This window comes from Octopus bimaculoides, chromosome 22 (genome assembly GCF_001194135.2).
Source record: "Octopus bimaculoides isolate UCB-OBI-ISO-001 chromosome 22, ASM119413v2, whole genome shotgun sequence".
NCBI classification, from domain to species: Eukaryota; Metazoa; Mollusca; class Cephalopoda; order Octopoda; family Octopodidae; genus Octopus; species Octopus bimaculoides.
Window position 1 is genome coordinate 6,438,167 of NC_069002.1, and position 2,746 is coordinate 6,440,912.

Below are 2,746 nucleotides of genomic sequence, written 5' to 3' on the forward strand. Positions count from 1 at the left end.
GTTCTACTATAGACACAAGGCTAGAAATTGAAGGGGAGGTGGGGCTTGGCGATTACATTGACCCCAGTGCGTATATTTTCCTCTTGATAAATACACTAGAAGGCAGTGTCTCCTCTACGCTCATCTTTCCTCTTCAAATGATATTTGAAGAAATTGATGAGAGCTTAGCCAGATACTGTAGGAATGAAGCTGTCTGCAAACCTTTCAGATGGGTCTAATGGGCTTTTTCTTCTTTTTTTTTTTTTTTTTCATATTTCTGCTGCAGGCACAAGGCCTGAAATATTTGGGGGAGAGTAAGAACGTTGATCCTAGTTACTTGATTGAAACTTATTTTAAAGAAGTAGAAGGCGCCGGTGCTGGTGCCATGTACAAAGTACATGTGCCTGTGCCATGTAAAAAGCACCCAACGCACTCTGTAAAGTGGTTGGCGTCAGGAAGGGCATCCAGCTGTAGAAACCATTCCAAAACAGACAATTGGAGCCTGATGGAGTTCTCTGGCTGGCTTGCTCCTGTCAAACCGGCCAATCCATGCCAGCATGGAAAACGGATGTTAATTGATGATGAAGATGATTTAAATGTATATTTATGTATCGTTTTTGTATAGTCAGGATTAACGAGATTCCCCACTGTCCCGCAAAGGAACGATGGTAACCGCTAGAAAAATTTAGATCCGGTATTTAATCTGTAGTCGGTGTCACAATCGTACTGGTCTGAAAAAACATTGTCATGGAGGAAGAGTAGTCCAAGAGGCAGGCAAAGAACATGACGGATGGAGAATAAATACTACCAGCTGGTTGGACAAAAGTGATGAGGCGGCTGGAGAACTTGCACTTAATCAGGAAACTTTAGTTGTAATGTTATGCAGGCGCCACAGGCATAGAATACATAATGATAGTGATGATGATATCTGTGTGTGTGTGTGTGTGATATTACCTTGAATTTGTTTCTCAATACAAATCATTGTGTTTGTGTATGTATCTGTGTGTGTGTATGTGTGAGAGAGAGAGGTGACTCATTGAATCATTACTATCTTTTAAGTGTTGTTTCAAAGCAATTTGCTCTCAGATCTGGACAATTGAAGTGTGAAGTGTGTTTGACCCTGTAGTTATAAGGTGTTAAGAGTAGTTTGTGAGCAATAATAGGGATCTAAAAGGATCAAAGGTTTTTTCCTGAGCATTAAGCTTGCAAGGGTGGAGGCGCAATGGCCCAGTGGTTAGGGCAGTGGACTCGCCGTCGTAGGATCGCGGTTTCGATTCCCAGACCGAGCGTTGTGAGTGTTTATTGAACGAAAACACCTAAAGCTCCACGAGGCTCCGGCAGGGGATGGTGGCGAACCCTGCTGTACTCTTTAAGGAGGCGCAATGGCCCAGTGGTTAGGGCAGCGGACCTCACGGTCATAGGATCGCGGTTTCGATTCCCAAACCGGGCGTTGTGAGTGTTTATTGAGCGAAAACACCTAAAGCTCCACGAGGCTCCGGCAGGGGATGGTGGTGAACCCTGCTGTACTCTTCCAGGTGTAGTACCCCTGGAAACTGATATTCTCTTCAGTTGCAGCTAAACACAGGTGTTACTCTGTAACCGACCAGGTGAGCATGATGTGCAGACAATTTTTTGTAAGAGTGAACGAACATGTGACAATATGTGTGCAATGCATTGGCGGGAAATAGGTAAAAAAAAAAAAAGCAAGTGCAACAACTGGTAGATGTGTGGACAGTAAGGGTGAAATTGTGCACCCAACACCCACCTTCTCTCTACTCGTGATCCCTCAGGTATTTCAGAAAATTGTGATTGTTAATTGTGGCAGCAGAGAGAAAAAGAGATGAGGGGAGGGGCTGGGGGAAGAGAGGAGACAGTGATAAGGAGAGATAAGTAGAAATACAGAGAAGAGGTGAGTCAATTGAAAGGCAGAGATAACAATAGATTGATAGATTAGGGGGAGATGATACAGACATATACCCTCCCATACACACGCGTGTATACATAGAGAGTGAAATGTAGAGCGAGGTAGCACGAAAGGTAGACAAATGCAGGGAGAGACAGAAAGACAATAACGGACAGATGTATGCAGAGTGTTTGAGACAACAATCATGTTTGTTTAGAAAGAGGGGTAGCTGTAGGAGAGGTGATTTTGTGTGGGTGGGTGGCTGGGGGCAGACAGTACAAGAAACTAAACAGATGGAAAAAGAAAATACGAAGCTGGAAGGAGAGAGAGACTGAAACCAGTTAAGGAATATTTGTGGCTGTTTAACCCCAGGTCAGCTCTGTTTAAGCAAACCTTAAAATCTCAGACATTCCACCAATGGTAATCCTGTCTTATTCAAATAGGTCTGTCTGGTGTTGTTTGTCTTTCTTGCAGTTTTACACTTTGTGGGCGCTGAGGTTGTTTATTTCGCCAATATTCACATTAAATTCATGGTTATGGCAGGGGTCGCTTATTAAACAGAATGAGGACCCTGTCTGACTGATTCCTGCATTCCATGAGGTCCTCCTCCCTTGTTTGGTTTTTTCCTGTATCATGTCATCCAATGCAATGCACCAGTTTATGTTTCTTTAAAAAGTCTGTTGGGTAAGATTCGAGGCAGATTTGGCTGCTGTTTCTAGCGACCACATAGCAATATCTCTTGTTGGCTTGAAGAACATAAAATTTTGTGTGTGTGCGGATATATTTTTTAGAAGAGATAACAATTGTTAGCCTGAAGTTTATTTCATTTTGTTGTCTTTTTTTTTTTTTTTTTTTTTTTTTTTT

The 2,746-nt window shown here is 42.6% G+C and overlaps 1 protein-coding gene across 4 annotated transcripts in view; it reads left to right on the forward strand.

The window, feature by feature from the left end:
* Nucleotides 1-2,746, forward strand: part of LOC106880195 (large neutral amino acids transporter small subunit 1) — a 72,962-nt gene that overhangs the window by 39,372 nt on the left and 30,844 nt on the right. The window contains exon 1 of one of the 4 annotated variants that reach the window (XM_014930047.2): nt 2,160-2,254. The exons of the other annotated variants lie outside the window; for them this stretch is intronic. The gene's annotated coding sequence lies outside the window, so the exon portion shown is untranslated. Of the gene's footprint in view, nt 1-2,159; nt 2,255-2,746 lie in introns of those variants that run through there. 4 annotated transcript variants of the gene reach the window in all.